The sequence below is a fragment of the Haemaphysalis longicornis genome, unplaced genomic scaffold (assembly GCF_048455015.1).
Source record: "Haemaphysalis longicornis isolate Haplotype H1 unplaced genomic scaffold, Haemaphysalis longicornis Haplotype H1 scaffold_14, whole genome shotgun sequence".
Lineage (NCBI taxonomy): Eukaryota > Metazoa > Arthropoda > Arachnida > Ixodida > Ixodidae > Haemaphysalis > Haemaphysalis longicornis.
The window spans coordinates 47,018,069-47,037,028 of record NW_027526245.1 but is presented as its reverse complement, the minus strand read 5'-3'; the positions used below and the strand labels follow the sequence as shown (position 1 = coordinate 47,037,028).

The 18,960-nt window shown below is 45.8% G+C and overlaps 1 long non-coding RNA gene across 1 annotated transcript in view; it reads left to right on the top strand.

Moving 5' to 3' along the window:
- Positions 1-18,320, top strand: part of LOC144165073 (uncharacterized) — a 35,862-nt gene extending 17,542 nt beyond the window's left edge. The window contains exon 3 of the long non-coding RNA XR_013321335.1: positions 18,182-18,320. This is a non-coding gene — a long non-coding RNA (uncharacterized LOC144165073). The remainder of the gene's footprint in view (positions 1-18,181) is intronic.
- The last annotated feature ends 640 nt before the right edge of the window (positions 18,321-18,960 follow it).

The following is an 18,960-nucleotide window of genomic DNA, read 5'->3' as shown; positions in this document are numbered from 1 at the left end:
GAACATTGAGGTTACAGTAACACTGAAAGTTTAAGAATTCAGGATCGCGGTGCAGACGCGATATTAAGGGCGAAACGGGGAGGTTTACCCTCATTATCACAGAGTGCGCAACAGAAGTCGTAGGTAACATCACTACACTGTACGCTAGTAAGTTTCGCCATGAGACGAAAGATTTAGTTAGGAAAGGGAAAAGTATGACAGCTTCCACCCAAGCTCAAAGAGTAGAAATATCGAAGCTTTAGAATTTCAACAATAACCATAAGACACCTGAAATAGGATATTATATTATGGAGACTATTGAGCGTCGTGTAAAATACAGAGGCAACGCGAAAACATGGAAAAGGGGTGGTGGCATGAGGAAAAATTACACGTATACACATAAGACAAACAAGGCAATGTCATCCCTAATTGGGATAAAATAGCTATAGTAGGCGAGGAGTTCTATCGAGATCTGTACAGTTGCCGTGACATCCAGGATAATTCCGAATGGCGAATAAGTTCAGTGGAGGTAGACCTCCCACCAGTAACGACACATGAAGCAAAGAATGATTTGAAAGAAATGCAACTGGACAAAGCAGCTGGTGAGGATAACTTAACCGCAGACAACAACAAACAAGTGTTAATGGCATATCGGGGGAAAATAAGAAGAGGAAATTCGTGGGGTAGGGCATTTATTTCAAAATCAAGGTAACCGTTGGTTAATAAGGGCAACAGTGCGGGTTTCTAGAGAAGGCAGTCGCGCCAGGGAGTGGCACAAAGTTAGGTGAGCCGATGAGGACAAGACGATTGCGGGAATAAATTTGTTGCAGTTAGCACAGGACCGGCATAATTGGAAATCTATGGGAGTGCTTTTCTAGCAATATGATAACGAAGGTTCGACCTGGAATCAACCTTTAATTGTTTAGTATTTGCAGTACAAAGCTAACCATTACACCCAGCAAAATCACAGGGGAAGTATTGACTACGACGCTTTCTCCGAGTGCCAATCTACGAACTAAAGAGTGAAATTCTTGTAGATACCCTGCAAGAACATATGAAAGTCATCCGGCTGCTCATTTTTACGTGTGCGGTTATATTTGCACAACAACTACTCTCCAGCTATAAATGACCCTAAGATGTCCTGCTCGGCGCAAGTAGGCTGTATGAACATAGTGTGTCCACGATACTCTGTGTTGTTTTTTGCGGTACTCAGTACGCTCTTAGACCGTGAAAAAGACGCCCAGCAACCAGTTTTTTTAACAGAGCTCTATTATTTCCTACCCAACCATTGCTTCCCAATGCAAGGCAACTTCATAAACGCCGGTGAATACAGACATTGAAAGCACAGCGAGAAACAAAATCTGAAATAAATCACTCTCCTCCTCTTTATATCACCTTTGCCAAGTGTACCACCCGGCTTAAGAACACCTTCCTTATATATATGCTCTTTAATATCAGCTTAGCATAATGAACATTTACGAGCATCTAGACATCACAATCTCTACGTTCATGAGCTTAATTTGTTAAAATAATAATCGTGAAATGAGATTGCAGGGAAGGGTCATTGCAAGTATAAAAATTCATATTGTATACGGAGCTGCAAAAGTCACAATCCATCTCAAACCACGCTGTCTCGACTTTCTAGTGAACATAGGCCATTCTAGAACCTTCTAGACGAACCAGTAGCAGATATTTGGCCTGGAACTGGATCCTTAGGAATGTATTTATTAGGTATCCAGGAGGAAGTAAGACACTCCTGATCTATGAAGAACCCTTCCAAGCAGATGCATCTTGTGCAGCTGTAATTCTTCAAATGCACTTCATAATAACGTGGCTAGTTGAGCTCACCCGTGGTTTATCAAAGCGCAAATACCGCCTCAATGACAAGACTCGTGTTCGTCTAGTGCACGCGCTACTGTTCTGCAGACTTAGACATGGGACTGACAATGTTTAACTTCAACCATAACAAAATGCACTTACTCGCTTTGATCCATACGGCGCACTATTCACCCCCCAGAAATATACAGCCCTAAATGCCTCAAATTTGATTGTTTACGTTGTTCTGGATACCTCTAAATGGCATGACCTATGGGGTTTGTATGTTTTTCAAGAATGTACACAAGTAAATACAATATTGTTTCCTGGAGGTAGCGAATGTATTTTATGGGCAGATGTAGTGGTCTCTCAAAATGGCAGACTGCTTCACCAACTAGTTCACCCCCACTGCTTCACCCAGCCAGCTCTACTTCAAACAGCTAGCTCTTCAAGTAACAAGAGTCGACTGCGGCTTCCTCACCTCCCCAGTTCAGTTCATCCTGACCATAGTGCATGGACAGCGAAACATTTCGTTCGGTACAGACGAAACACTCCACACAAGCCAAGGGCTCATGTGAGGATAGAAAACAAAAAATCTGGCGAAGCTTGCACTAAGTCGCGCAAGCCTTGCACGGTAGCAAATCTGAAGGATTTCTCTCTACGGAAACAGTGAAGGACGCATTACCACGCATTTGTAGATGTTTAATAATGTTCATTTACATGTTACGTCGCTTTTTTCCACTGCGCTTGTAGTAGTCACCATCATGTTCATCGGGGCACACGCTCATGAGCGCCCAGCATTTTCTGCTCTTTAAGGTTTTCAGTTTTTTTTTTGTTTTCTAGGACCACTGTGCCTGCCGGAGACGCTCAGCTCAACGAGGCATGTGCTCACGAGCTCTCGGCGTTCATCACGGGTTGCTTTTTCAGACATAGAACTTGTGTCTTTCAACTTCGACGGCCATCCGTTAGAAGCAGGGTAACGACGCGGTTGACGCCGCTCATCAGGTTCAGGACTGAAAATGGAGCGATGTAGCGCACCAGCACCTTTTTTGCAGTGGCACCGCAGCATCCCCGCGTTTTTGTTCCTGGAGGAAAGCAGCCCGAAGCAACACTAAGGCGCGTTTTTCATATATAATGCCCCATAATGGCTGTCGTATTACAGCTTGGAGCTACGGAGCATGCGAGGCCAGTATACACAACCCGAGCAACGCATTTCCGTTCCCCATTTCGGCCCAGTGTCTCGACGATGCTACGGTCGTTCTGCACAAAGAAAGAAAAGATATTGTCAAGGAAGCTGTTCGGGGAATGTGCATAAATAAGGCAGTAAGCATCGTATCCACAGCCTTGTGCGGGCCACATTGTATTCATAAATCACCGAAGAGTAGAAGGTGCCCCTGGTTTAGTAGTCCGAATCCACAAACATGGCGATCATGTTAACTGCTGTAAAAGAAGAAGCTCTGCCTCTCTCGTACCCCATAATCATCATCAGGAATTGACAGGTTTAAAGGAATCATCGGGGAGGGAGGGGGCCGTCTCGGCGGGTCATCTCTTTGTCCAAATATTTTTGGTGCCGTTAAACCGGGGACAAGGGACCTCGAGGGGGGAGCCACAGTGAGCACATTTTTCTTCTCTACGGCCGCCCTCTCCCCTCTTGGACGCAAGAAGGAAGCCACAGATGGAAGACGCCGATTCGAGAAACATCGGAGCAGCCTAAGAAAAATAAGATGGAACAAGCCGAGCCGTAGGAGATATCTGCACGATTCAAGACATGATGATCCAATGCGGGGCCGATACTTACGCGGAGACGATGCCGACTACTGCCCTCTGAGCCCGGTTGCCAGCGCTTACGGAATTTGAGACGCTGGACCGACCTACGGAGGCCCTACTGGAAGGCGGCGCACCGTCCATTAAAGTAACGCGTGCATCATAGGGAAGATTTAAGATCTCCTCCCAATCGAAATACCATCAATAAGTAAGTTGAAAGATATACTTCATAATCTGATTGAATATCGTGATTCACTGAAAGCGATCAAGCGAAACGCTCAAGACACCGTGGAAATTGATGAACTGGACGGCGAGGTTGAAGATTCACTCAAGTTTGAACAATTTGTTTGTATGGCAAAGGCCAAGGCTGTGTTTAAAATAGTCGACGCACAGAGAGCCCCGCAAAACCTAATTGCTTTCTACAGAGGTCCAACCTACTAATTACTGAAAGAACACCAGCAAAATTCCGAAGAATACTTTAAAAAGAGCGATACTTCAGATACGAATCAGAGTAATAGAGCAGTGAATCGCAAGGCCCAAATTACGACAAAACCAAACGTGAAGTTGCAAGGTGCAGCAACACTTATAACCGGCCATTTCGTGTGTAATGAAGGAGAGACTAAATCCAATGCGGTTACCGCTGGCAATAAGGTAATAAATCATGGGGCACTGATTTCTTCCACAGTTGGACAAGCGCAAGTGAATGACATAAGAAACGACTCGACCATAAACAACCTTCCATTACATGCAACACCCTAGTAGCATTATAGTCTTCCAGCACATCAAGTGACCACGGATGAAATGTGCAAGAGTAGAGAACCCAAGGATGGTTTCGGTACCATTCGCCGGTCGAAGATGGAAATAAATGTTTGTTATAGCGCGACCTTCTTTGTCCTCCAGAGTTAATGTATACGGTTCCGAAGAAAAAGGTGCGGACGCCTAGCAAAGCAAAAACTGCCAAGAGGAAACGTTCGGAAACGGAGGAGCAGGAAGCTGTTTTAAATCTTATTTCTACCCCACTGCGAAAGTATGGGCGCCGCAAGGTAAAGGTCGTGGATGGGAAAATATCTGTAGGCACCGGCATCTTTCAGAGAAAGGGCGTACAGTCCAACGCGAGCGAAGACACAGAGATGAGTTACCCACCAGTACGGGCCTCATGTTCTGCGAAAGCAAGCGTACGTCCACTGCGTTCCACGTGCATCTGGCTGCCACAAAGAATCATGGACCAACCAACACCAAGGCATAGTTATCATCGATGGTGATGGAAGCCACAAGATGTCAAACTCGTTTGGCTCGCATGTACTTGAAAGGAACTCTCCACGGACTAAATTTTTTGAACGCGCACTATTCTCGTTCATTGTTGCGCGGGGGAGGATGTAAAACAACTAGCTCTGCCTCTCTCGTGCCCCATAATCATCATCAGGATATCACAGGTAAAGAAATCATCAGGAGGGGTATCGGCGCCTCGTCTCTTTCTTTATATTCACAAAGGTTCTGTTGGCGCCCTCTGTAAGACCATTTGTTTGTGGGTGGTGCCATACAGAATGACGACATTTTGAAGCAGCAAGGCATAGCCGCTTCTGAATAACACCAGCGGTGAATTGGTGTCCGCAGTCGCTAATCATGATGCGAGGTGGTCCATACCAAAGCAGCATGCGGTTCAGTAAAAAGTTGGGGACCTGCGTTGCAGTGGCGGGGGCTGTCGCAGCTGCCTCCTTGTAGCGGAAAGATAGTAGATGCAGACAATAACCCATCGATTGTTATTCAAAGATCACGTAAACAGGCCAAGGACGCCGATAGCGACTTTGTCAAATGGAAAGTACGTCGAGTGATCGCTTGGTGCTGGCCAGGCGGAGCGAACGTTGGTGGCTTGTACCGCTGACATTGAGGGCAAATATCAGCGTAGCGTTCCGTCACGTGAGAAATATAGGGCCAATAGAACCGTTGGCGCTTGCGTGTGAAGCGACGGATCAAATGTCATGTGTTCGGCAGTTGCGACATCGTGCTTGGAGTGAATAACTGAACAGCGCAAACTTTAGAAAGCAACAGGTAGGAGTCGCGACTTTGAGGACGAGTAGTTAATCTTCTAGAGCTAGACACTGTGGGTGAAGTATTGGCTCTGTGCTGTACAGTCACTCGCACGATCGAAGAGTGAATGAAGGTTTTTATCTAGTTCTTATTCAAGCTTGAACCTTTTTAGGTCAGGCATTTCGGTTCTTGCACCGGGAAGATCTCCGTGAGCGTTGTCAGAGTCGTCATCTGTTACTTTGATTGGGAGCCGGAAATGACAATCCACGTCGGAATGCTTGCGGCCGCTCTTGTGGGTGATCGTAGAGTCATATTGCCGATGCGACAAGGCCCACCCCACAAGCCGGCCGGAAGGATAGCGAAAATTCCCAAGCTAGCACAGCAAGTGATTGTGCGCGATGATGGCGGATCGAACGTTGATGGCAGAGCGATGATGGCGGAGCGAACTGTGTCAGCCGATGTACGACCAGAAGCGTTGTGTGACGAAAATTACCTCAAAGCGCTTTTCTTCTGGGCCGGTGTTTTTTGGTTCGGCTTTGCTCAGTAAACAACGGGCATAAGTAACGGCATGTTTTCGGACCCCATGATGCGAACAAGCACAGCCCAATGCCCACTTTTCTGGAGTCCATGTAATCTTTCGTCAGAGCCAATGGATCAAATTGACGAAGCACTGGCCTTGATCTCTGCGAAGAGTTGAGCGAGCCCTTCGTCACATACAGGAGTACCTGTGAAGGAGACGTCTTTTCGTACCAGGCGCATTAAAGGTGGTGGGCCATCGGCAAATTGTGGCAAAAAGCGGCAGAAATACAAGCACATGCAAAGGCAACTTCTCAATTTCTCAACAGACCGGGCTTGCGAAAAACAGTCTGCAGCTCTTTTCTTGTTACGGCCTATGCCGATACCATCCTCGTCACCAGGAGACCTAGTACACCAACATGGCATTCATCGGAACATTTCTCGATATTTAATTAGACGTCCGCGATCTGAATGCTTTCAAAACAAGAGCTACGCATGCGATGTGCTCGGTGAATTTGCGGCCGAAAATGGCGTCACCCAAATAAAATGCACCTGTCCCGCTTCAGCCCCCGACAAAACCGTGCCCAATACCGGTTCGAAGGTGGCAGGCCTATACCATAGTCTGAGAAAACAACACTAAATTTGTATAGTCCATCTGGGGTGACGAAAGTGGTCTCATCTTTGTCAAGGGAATGCATACGAATGTGCTACTATGCAGACCCCAAGTCTCAAGATGAGACGTACGAAGCCAAGTGAAAGCAACCAACAGAAGCGTCAGTACGGGGCAGAGGTTTAACATCCTGTTTGGTAAAGGCATTAAAAAAGCAATGGTCCACGCAGAATTGGCACGAGGCATGCTATTTTACAAGAATGGCGGGGGTGGCGAAAGGGCTACACCTGGCCCGAATCACTCCTTTCTGCAACGTTTCGTCGACTTGGTAGCTGGTTATTTTGCGCTTTGATAGGTACACGTACAGATTCGACAGATACCTGCCGAATTGGCGCTGCTGAGCCAGCATGTGTGCTGTACTGCTTTCGAGATTCTAGAAATGACAGCATGGCGGCGGTGCTAGAGAAGTCGAATACGGCTGTGTACCGCAAAAGAACATTACAAGAGTGCAGCGTTCGTCAGAGCGAAGAGTTGTATCACCTCAAGAAACCTTCATCCGATGGGAGTAAAAGTAGTACAAACCAGGGAAACTCTAAGAGCAGCAATTGCGTTTGAGGCATATTTGCCTCCCACAGCTTGGCGGGGGCACCAGAAGCTGGGAATATACACCTTAGAGCCAATACATTCTTCTATGCACAGCCCTCTCGAAATGGTTCTAAAAAGACGTCGAACGCTAGTGATAGAATCACGGGTGCCGCAATCACAATAAATTTTGCTGAGAGCGCTGGTAAACCAATACGTTCTAACAGCCAAGGCGAAGAGATATTTGTTGATTATTCGTCCTTGAGGATGCCAAAAGGGCAGCCGGTAAATATTTTTTTTTCATTTATGCAATCAACACTAGCGCCACAATCCTTTAGAAAATGTATGCCCTATGTGACGTCACGTGTTTAGCGGAGAAGGATAATGAACACGGTACTGGAGACCTTCCCACCCTGGTACACACCTGCTGAAAAAGTACCTACTAGTTGCAAAACTTCCCCTTTACTTGGAGGAAGTGTAACCGGGTGGTCCCAATGAAACACTACTTTTCGGGCAAAGTGCTGGGTAAATTCTCAACTTATTACAGAAACAGATGATCCAATTCACCACTCGTGCGTACTGTGTCAATCACAACGTCCACTTTGTTTTTTCACAATAATACGTGCAGAGATGTGCAGGAGATGTTCGAAGAAGGCTGTTCGGTGACCTCACACTCATCAGAGCTGCCACTTGTTTCATGGCGAAGGGGAGCGGCGTCGTGGAGATGGAGAACGAAGGGTCCGCTCAGTCGGATCCGCGACACTGGTATCAGAGGCAGGAGAGTTCATATTATATGAGGTGGCTGGATGGCGCCCCGCACAAGGTGGAACGTCTGGCGGCTAACAACTGTAACCTCCTAGAACCCGGCTGTGTGTCTCCGACAAAAACGCCGGTCATCCTTCGAATCGTTGGTCTTGGCAGTGCGGGTGACAATTCCTCGAGATGTGTGCAACTAAGCCTCAGCAGTATCAATTAGGAGCCGTTCGCCGAAATTCTGGGTGAACGGTACTGATTCGAGGGTTGAACGCCCGACATAATCTGAACTTCTTGTACACATGAATGGTTCCCGCACCCGACGCTGTTACGAATGCGACAGGCGAACGGAGGCTGCGGTGGGTGGTCTAGAACGTCATTGGATTTCGTGGTTTGAAAGCACTCGGACGCACTTCGACTGCAAAACCACACGTATGTTCTAAGGATGCCGAGTTAGCTTTTTGTGGCGCAACACTTCTTCAGATGCGATGCATCGTACAGTGTCAGCAACTTTGACTAATGCACCTACGTCAACTGTGGAGACATGGTCACACTATCACTGCGCCCAAACTCTGTCGTATTGGGCCGCATCTTCAAGGCTTGAAATATCCTACAGTGTTGAATGACATCCGCCGTGCTAGTAGCCTGCTCTTTTGTAATTAAAACCAATACAAATCTTTGGCGATGCTCTTACGTAGATAACCCACTTTGTCTGCATCGGATATCTCCGCAATCTGTAGGAGCCGTAATCTTGAGCAACCACGGTTACTCATGCCCCCGCAAATAAACATCTGCTATATACACATAACCATTGTAATCAAGAGCGCTGTACACATGACGACGGATGTACAGCCCACCCATATTCTTTACCGCAGCCGACGAGTTGCTGGCTTACTGTGAACGGTTCCTATTAAGCCCGACAATCCAGAGGCTCAGCGAGTAGTCCCAGCCACAAAGACAAGCTTTCGACGTGCACACCTTCTCTGGTGTGTCCAGTGAGGACTCGGACGACTGCCTCCTACACTACGAACGATTGAGGAAGTTCAATCAATGGGGCGAATTCATTGCAGCTCACCAACGCATTATTTTAGTCAGCAACAAGGCGTTGGTGTTGTTCAAAAAACACGAAAACACATTCGCGAGTTGGGAACGCTGTGTAACCGAAAAAAGACAGTGCATTGCAAAAAAGACACTTTTAAAAATAAAGGCTCTACATACCTTTCTAGGAAAAGCTTGGGTACCAGGCGAAACACGCACGGCCTACATTAAGGGAGTGTTAGAATAAAAACGAATAAGAAATCATTCATTTATGTTTGAGGCAACAGTCCATTCGCTCACATTAGGCTCCGTACAACAGCCCGGATGGCACTGGAATTTAGGTACTCCTTTACTTCATAGTATAAAACAGGAGAAAAAATAAAACCCCGTATGTAGGTATCCTTAATGTCGCCGTAGTGCGAACACATCCAAGTCAAAATTTACAAAGGACGTTACAAGCAAACCCTTTGCCAGCTCGGTAACAATGTGTCATCGGGTACTGACGCCGACAAATTATACATAGTTCTCTAATTTAAACACACAATCCAGAAAGGCCACGACGGATAACAGCCACGTCTACCCCGAAGCCACTTACCTCACTTTTCTGCAGCCGCAATAAAGAATACGACAATTCCTCTCGCAGCAAACACAACAAATTTATAGTATCTAACAATTGTTTTCAACTCACAACAAGCTGATCAAAATATCTCCCAGAAAGAATTCGGCTGACTTCTCTCCCATTTCTACAACCTGGAACGCTCACTTCTGCAATATTTGTAGCAAATTTAAACACCATTTCTCACCACAGGAATGACGTCGGCCACGCTGCATTCCGCAAACACTAGTATTGTGTCTTCACAACAAGGCCAGACCAATTGACTCGATCATCAGGCCCGTTAAGACCATCATCTCATGCCTCTTACAATAGCATAGCACACTCAAGACACCTCTAGGCCTGACTCCCAAGCCCCACTCACTATTCCTTCCGCAAATACTTCTGTCCATACCAGATTTCTCTACAGTACAAATTTACTACCTAGCAGCAGAAGCATTCGTTAACTTTCTTGGACGACCAGTAGGGCCAGCAAAACATGGTTTATTTCGCAACACCAGCAGGAAGAGGACTCTTGTACATCAATCATGGGACGAAAGCCGCTGCTCTAAGCTTAGATGAGAAGAAACACACACTCGCTCTAAACCTCCTAAATTGCTTTGAAAAACTAGTCCTAAATATTCATAATGCTTGGTCATCGTAATATAGCAAGGTTCTGCTTGAAATGTTTCTCATATTTCCGTACCGAGTATACTACGCGTGTATGAACTGTGACAGCTTTATTTTGGGAGCTAATAAACTAATTCCGCTGTGCCTTAGTTAATAATTGAAGTGGTTTTATTGCGCCATAAGAAAACAGGCAGACATACCAAGTTTTTATAATGTATCTCTTTATAAATCTTGCTCCTAGGAAGAACCTAGCATGCACCTATGTCACTATTCGGTGCACTTTGGCCACTTTAGTTGTACCTTAAATTTTCATCTGCGTAAAAATTAGTCTAAACGCAAAATATACCTCTGTTTCTAAGATGCAACAACCTCCAGAGACTAAAATATGGACATTTTCTGATGTAACTATCCCAATGTACTGTAACTCTGCGATAAAAAGGCGTAGGATATACTGTTTAATATTTTTACACACCAACAACAAAAAAGGCGCTTGAGTCGCATGAAGGGTTTAAATCCTAACCTTCTACAGATGTATCCACTTTGATTTGTCTAGAAAACACCGTGCACTGAGCATTGCACTTGACTGGCCTGATAAAAAAATATATAAATACGGACGGGGCCTTCCCTTCTATGTGTTACAAAAATTAGCAATGAAGCACATCACTGTGCTCAAGCAAAAGATCGCAAATTCGAAATTTTCCCCTCCAATAGTTTGAGAACCGCTAGTGGCAGAACTATTGCCGTCCAGTAAGCCAGTTCCACTCAAACTAAAGCAGGTGAAGCCCGCAGCAATGATTCGCCCGGTGGGTAGTGGTGTCAATCTCCTCTTTGCTACAACTCCTCACGCTCTTCTGGTTTCCTTCCTCCTCACATGATGAGTTTAACACAAGTTTGTTTAATGGATTTTGTTTTTCCTGCCCACTGCTCCCGCGCCATCTCCTGGGACAGATCGCAACGTTTTCTTTATTGTTTGTTTCTTGTTTTGCGTGGAACATCATTATCAAAATTTCTGTTGCTTTTGTGCTTGCTTTCATCTTGCACCTGTTGGTGCCTTCTCCGCTATTTTTGGCGTCGTTGTGTTCTTCCGCGGCAAGGTTCTTTCACGCAAAATCGTAAATACTAACCAGTGTTGTACACGTTCCACTAAAAAGGAACAGAAGCACGTTCCTCGTTCCTTCCTAATTTTGAATTATGTTCCCGTTGCAAGTTCCATTACTGCAAAGGGAACGCGTTCCAGTTCTACTTTGAACATTGGAACGATTGTTACATTAATGTTCAATTTATTTTACAATTAAAACATGGTGTCGGACAATTCTGAGGTGAAATAAAGAGACGATTTTAAAAAGGCATCGAACCACGTATATTATACGAATATAAACACCAGCGGGAGCAGTTTATCTGGATTTGAAAAAAATCCAAAGAAAAGCTTCTAGACGATTTTTTCAAGCACCGACATAGACTGCGATTTTTGTGCTCGTCTATTACAGGTGCAACACATATAACACGTTCTACTTCGGTCTTACAAATGCGCAGTAAGATTACTGCGCTTCAGATGTGCAACTAAAGAGTTACTCACATGCAGGATCATCAGGAACGTGAATAAATGTCTCGCATAAGAAACTGCGGCAAAAGGAGCAATACATAGGCCTATATTATTTCTGATTAAATATTACAGTTTATAAAAACTTACAGGCCTTTGCAGAAAATTTAGTAAGAGGGTAACAAAAGTGAAGCTTTCCGTATCATACGGCACAAATGTGCGAGTAACAAACCACAGCAGAACAAGTAATACCTACGAGGTTTGCAATCCAAGTTTATATCGGAAGACGATAACAAGAAAAAAGTCAACAGCGTAGTCATGCACAAAATCTACGAACAAGAATTACAAAGTATACCGAACACAATCAGCTAGTAGATAGAAAAAACAACCAAAGACAGCCAAACACCTGGAAGCGACACATAAATAATTTGTTGGGCTTAGAAATCCACATAAAGGAAAAGCATCGGAAGTAACGCGACCCATAATCCCGCCTGTAAAAAACCCTTTACACCACAATAATGTAGTCGGACACAAAGTGCGATAATAAAAATTAAACGAAACAGCACCAAATGAATAAAAACTAATAAAACAAGAAAACAAGTTCTGTGGCCCAAACATGACATTTTCTTGGGTTTTTCAAGCAGAAACTAGTTAAGAGCATAACAAAGTTAGCGGATATGGCAAAAAAAGTAGAATGAATGAAAAAATTTAAAAACAATTTGTTGCAAAAAATGCCCCATGGCACAGTAGCAACTGAGTAGAGTCCCTAGTCTGAACTGAGAAAAAGCTGCATCCGGATGCTGGAGTCAGACACACGAACCCGGGCTTTCGTCAATACTTCGCTCGCAATGTTGAAGAGCCATTCCACGGAAGCGCTTGAAGGTGCTGACGTGTTTACCTTGAGGAAATGTTGGCTCAGTCCCTCGAAGTTCTTCATATGCGACAGCTGGTAGTCAGCTGGTACCAGCAGGTACCGCTACAGCTTATTCTGTGTGTCGGCTGGAAGGGTTTTCTGCCCAAGGTGAAGGAAATGTTCGGGCACGATGAGGTCGCGAAATCTGCGCTGGATGGCTTGGAGAGATAAGCCAGCTCTGTCTTTATGTCGTGGGTCGGCTTGTTTCACATAGAACTGTCCGGGATCCATGATAGCTCAAAGCGTGTGATCAAGCAACTGGCACCTACGAGCTCGAGCTTTTCTGTGAGGGCTCCAAACCTGCAATCCCGAAGAAAGGCCGGTGACCCGGTGTCCCTTCAATCCCGGTGACCCTTAGAATGACCTCACAGCGAGCGCACCTCCCGCGACAACAACGCACCCACGCCTCGCATGCACATATGCGGTAACTACGTCTCACAACATCTGAATGCAAACGTTTAGTGGCAGCAATACTGAGTTGGCACAAAAGAAGCACCGATGCATAACCTCACGAAATATATAGCTACCACATACAGGAATATGCGGCTGCCGGGACGCAGCACTCTAGTTGCTACCAACATGGGCACCTAGGCAAATACCTTAATGCAATGATTGCTTAAAATGTGTTTTAGAACGCATACTCACAAGGTTTGCACATGAAAGTCACACTGTGTGCAAATTTTAACGGCTTGCTTCCAGGACCGGCAAATTGTGTTACAAGACATGACCCTTATGATACAAAACAAGATCAAAACGAGCCATTGAACTTGACCGATTGTGGCCAAATAACTCGCACCCACAGGTTGTGGATCGTGTACCCTCACTCAGGTCATACAGCGAGTGCCAGGTAAAAGCCCCTAATGACATAATCTACCGGAAACAGAGACATGGTGCGTACGTCCACCAATTCTCTTCAGATCAATTGTCGCAAGCGAAGATGCCAGTCAAGTCAATAAACTTTGTTCCAGTAGACCACTCTTCGCAAATCAACACAACACCTAACGAGCCTCCCGCAATGTTGTTCGGGATAACTGAAGTTGCTGTTTTCAGAGCACGTACAAACCGACTCCACGGAGAAACAAGATTATGACAGTACCTCTTAAACACGGCGTGTATGGCCCGATTACCAAAACTTGGTATACAACGTAAGCAGAGGGAAGCTGCTATCTATGAAAACCATTCTTCACCCCTCCCATTCTGTTCCTCTTCGCGTACCTACATTCTCCGAAGCTGTTTCACGAAAACCCCTATTCACGGAGATTGTACCTCCGACTCAGCATCGACACTTGAACGCCATTTTTACGCCTTCAGCTCCACCGCTTTTCCAGTCAACGTGGCAAGCACAGCATCCTATAAACAAATTGCCTTTCGGCTATCACTGTGGTATCCGCGGTCCTATTTCTCAATTCTGCCGTCTTCGGCCGCCTACGAGCGACGCGGCTACGCCTCCTACGAATGGGACAAAAACTACAGCTACTCCCCTCATCAGCCTGTGTATTTGACCTGTCCACACCGCTTATCACCGCCTCCCGACACCACGAACATTCCCCAGATCCTCCGTTTCTCTCGAAGTAGTTTTCTCCGCTCTTCTAGCGTGTTTTGCACCGCTTCTCTCCGTTTCTCATGTCCTCGAACAGCTACCAGAAATCGTGACGCTGAAGTTTCAGGAAGGGAAACTGAACAAATTTAGAAGCACCACGATTCCCCCCGAACTTCGTTAAAACATGTCTATCTCTATTCCAGTTTAATTAGTCAGCCATTCCAGTAGTCAGCCGTCAACTTTACCGTCGTATACTAGAGGCGCTTCAAGATCATGCCACTTCTGGACGTGTCGGATTTCAGACGATATACGATCGCGTTCGCAGTCCGTTTTTCTGTTCCGGCCTGTCTATAATTGTAGCACAGTACGTGGCCTCTTGCGCTTTGCGCTAGTACCGCAAACAAACGACCTGAACCCGTGCAGGTTTGCTTCTACGGGTCCCGTGCCTCTACATTCAGTTTGCAGCGGTAAACAGGTGTGTGTCAGAACTCTTACCCCCAACAGCTGATGGTTGCGGCTGCTTTGTGACGGCTGAGCATCACTTAATTCGATACATTTGTTGAAACTTCTCCCCTCCAATGGGGCAGGGCTGAAAACGTTCCTGACTTTGTATTACTCAATGTCATTTTGCGAAATCGAGCGTCGCGCGTTGTGTTGAGCGACCGCCGGAAATCTTTTCTTTTCGACATCCTTGCCGAAATGCTCGGGGCTGCCGATACCGTCCATACAACCTCTTCTAGTAACCATCCCAACACAAATGGGCTCTCAGAGAGTTTCCACAGCACTATGCCCGACAGGTTCTCGATAACAGTCAGCCCGTACCACGGCAAATACGACATCACCCTACCCTTCCTGATATTCGCATAAAAATCAGCAGTCCACAGCACTACCGGTTACTTGCCCCTCTTTCTTGTTCAAGGCCGGTCAACCTCGTTTGCTCTAGACACCTCCTTTTTCTCCGTTGCGGTCCCTGCTAGTGCCCAATTTCATGAGCTGTTTGCCCTAATGACCGCTCTCTGTCGACGTGTGGCCAGAAGCCGCGCCAAATCCAGCCAGCGAGGACGAAAGGATTGGTACGGCTTAACGAACTGAACCGTTCTATTCCCCAAAGGGAACGACGTCCATCCTTGGACCACTGTTCTTACTTAAGGACTTTCTTAAACGCTTCTTCACCGCTACCACGGCATCTACGTTATCATCGAACAGAAGTCTAAAGTTAGTTATCGCTTCTCCCAAGTGGACATGTGAGTGGAATGTCACCGCCACGGAACCGAAACAATTCACGCCTCATAGTTAAAACCCTTCACGCATCGCTAGCAGTAACCGTGCACGCTAGGCGGCCGCCTTCCGCCGCGGGGGAAAAAGTATGGAAATTGAGAGCATGATGCTCTGATATTTATGCGAGGGAGAGATATCGAAATGGCCATATGCTGTGCGGAAGACATCAGGTCCATCTTCTTGTTACTTCTATCCACCCATAAGCATCGTCAATATAATCTTTGAATATGCATCGTCATGCCCATGGGCTTGTTCTTTCGGTGAGTTGTGATCGTCAACCTAATAAAAGTGAGCCTTCCGCTTCTCGGATCTCCGTCTCTCAATATATATAGGGGTCGAGGCATGCCGTATGGACGATTTTCAACGTTGCAGTCCTATTGCTAGTGCTATTCAAACGTTTTGAGAATATTATAATGCCGAATTTTGTAAGATCGTCTTTTAGATGCGGAACATCTCTTGCTTGGGGGTGTGTCCCACGCCGTCGGCGTCCGCACTCACTCTACGCATGCGCAACTCCCCTCCTTCTCACTCTCAACAGCTGCGCGTTACTCTCTCACTTCTCTCCTACCACCTGCTTGTGCTTCTCATGCGTTCTCGCTTCTGCTCTCGCGGCGCATGGGCTACTCTCCTCCTGTAGTCTCCTATGCTTCAAGTGTGAATATAAAGCGTGTAGATGGCTGCGCGCGTTCAGTGTATCGCTTGCTTCGGTTGACTCCGTTGATGCTTCCGATGAAGTGTGATCGAAGCAACAGTTTCCATCAGTGAGTGGGCTGACGCAAGCACGCGTCAGCATCAGCCCAAACAGTAATAGCAACGTTACGTCCACTCAAGACAAAGGTGCGAAGCGAAGGGCACGCGACGCTGAACGCAAACGCTTGAAGCGAGCGGCAGACCCTGAACTTCGTCAGAGGGAAGCAGCTTCGAATTGCCAACGTCGAGCAGCGGATCCTGAGCTTCAGCTACGTCAAGCAGCGTCGGTTTGAGAACGTCGTGCGGTGGTACCGGAACTTTGACAACGTGAAGTGGAACGCAAACGTACGAAGCGAGCGGCGAACCGAACCTTCGATAACGGGAAGCCGTTTGTAAACGTCAACAACGTCTACATTCCCTTGCTTGTTAACAGCGCAAATAAAACAGGACACAAAAGGAAGAAGGAACGGACACAGCGCTGACTTACAACTGAAATTTTATTGCGGTTGCCAGCGGTTTTGTAGGAACACTGGCAATAACAACAAAAAGGAAAAATTAGAAAAGGAGAAGGAAAAGAAAAGTTTTTATACATGATAACATGAAAGGAATAGATACATCACGTATTCCTTGGCGTGTCACGATAAGAATTTTGGGAAGGCATAAAACTCACAGTGGTCATGACGAAACGAGATAAGTACAAATGACATAACAAAAATCATGGTCGCAATCGAACCGTGGACAGGCCTAAGTAATCTTCATTTACCGGGAGGGGAGCGCTGCGCCAAGTACTGACACTCCTTATCTGAGAGGCAGATAGATGGAGTGCTTACGCATTGTTGTCCTAACTTTAAGATTTCTTTGGCTTCTAAAATTTCCCGCACGATTTGGTTGTCATGCTTCCCTATCACTATGCTCTGATCTGTGTTTCCAAATGTCAGCCGGCGCTGGATCAGAGCATAGTGATAGGGAAGCATGACAACCAAATCGTGCGGGAAATTTTAGAAGCCAAAGAAATCTTAAAGTTAGGACAACAATGCGTAAGCACTCCATCTATCTCCCTCTCAGATAAGGAGTGTCAGTACTTGGCGCAGCGCTCCCCTCCCGGTAAATGAAGATTACTTAGGCCTGTCCACGGTTCGATTGCGACCATGATTTTTGTTATGTCATTTGTACTTATCTCGTTTCGTCATGACCACTGTGAGTTTTATGCCTTCCCAAAATTCTTATCGTGACACGCCAAGGAATACGTGATGTATCTATTCCTTTCATGTTATCATGTATAAAAACTTTTCTTTTCCTTCTCCTTTTCTAATTTTTCCTTTTTGTTGTTATTGCCAGTGTTCCTACAAAACCGCTGGCAACCGCAATAAAATTTCAGTTGTAAGTCAGCGCTGTGTCCGTTCCTTCTTCCTTTCGTGTCCTGTTTTATTTGCGCTGTTAACAAGCAAGACTATGTACCAACTCGCCCAGTCGTCAGTTTTTGTCTACATTCCCATCGGGGGTTCCGTTGCGTTCCGTTGTGCTAGTGGATGGGTTTGTGGGAAATGTAGGTGAACCCCGCGATGCTCCGCATCCTACTCAGAGTTCCTCTCGGAAAAATGGGGTAATTTTTTGTGATGCAAGTATAAAGAAGTGAAAATCAAAGTTGAGAGACAATGTCCGCCGTCGTCCAGAACCGAGAATCAAACCCACATCATCCGCATGTGCAGATGTATATAAAACTTTGGGTGAACATATTATTCAATGTTATGCCAGTGTGTTTTAGGCAATGATGCACTCAGAGTTGCAATGTAAACCTAAAATCCTCAGATATATTGCAAGTGATGAATAATTCTGGTAGAGCAAGTGTGCCGTACGCAGTTTTTTTTTCTTTTTAGTAATTATAAGTTCTTTGTTTTGTTCTTTTTTCTCAGTGTCATCCCACTCAACTGCCGTTGCGCTGCCCGGATACATGCCCTTGCCAGTTTTGTGGCCCAGCAATTAGCCATGGATATTGCGCGTATAACCCACTTCCTAATATTAGTAATATAAATAGGAAATAAAGATATTGTGGTGTGGTATATTTCACTTCTGCCTTTTACGTCTTCTAGATACACAGCCGGAGCAGTGTTTAGAAACTGAGGTTTGTCACCTGAGAACTTTAACCTGCACCTGAGCATTAGACAAGAAAGCGAAGGCGGAGCAGCGGGCTCATCCGGAAAGAGCGACGAGACTTACATGAACAATAAAGGCATCTGAACGGATAACATGTAAGGTGTGATGGTTGCCTGCAAACAAATGCGCAAACTATTGATAGTGATGAACCGTAAGACGCTTCACTCCGAGATTAGGGCGTTTATCTACTCAACAAAAGAACACTATAAACGTGAGCGAGGAGAGGGAACAACTACACAACTCACAGGAACGTAAAAAATAAAATAAGCGAAAGCCCTGAGAATGGCACAAGCAAACAGAGAAAAATCGCCCTAGCGAAACACTAAATGGCAAACCTGATAAACAAATGGAGTACGTGATAGAAGTGAGGGCAGTTCTGTCCCCCATAGAGTTAAATAGTCTAAAGCCTGTACAATTGGGTGCGAACAGCGCAAAGCATTCCACAGCACCATTTAGAACGCAAGACCCAAGAGTGATAGTTACGTTGCTCAAACTAGAAATGAAAGCGTTTAGTCAAAGAGCTCTCCAGTGCCACCGC